Here is a 250-nt window from a genome sequence, read left to right on the forward strand (position 1 = left end):
ATTTATTTGTAACTGAAATTCCGTGTGTGTAGACCCATTCCGCCATGCAGATGAGGAAGCGCTACTTGGCGGCACGAAAGAGGACTGATTATGTACTAAGCATTTTGAAACCCGCTCTGAGACACGCGGTGGTCATTTCACGCCAGACCGTCTGTGCCGAAACTTTGTTCACTCGACTTGCTTCTCGGCGAGGTGTTGAAATAGGCCATGTTTTGGCGTATGGTCGACTTGAATTGGTCGAGAGACAAAG

The sequence above is a fragment of the Penaeus monodon genome, chromosome 15 (assembly GCF_015228065.2).
Source record: "Penaeus monodon isolate SGIC_2016 chromosome 15, NSTDA_Pmon_1, whole genome shotgun sequence".
In the NCBI taxonomy this organism is placed as follows: Eukaryota; Metazoa; Arthropoda; class Malacostraca; order Decapoda; family Penaeidae; genus Penaeus; species Penaeus monodon.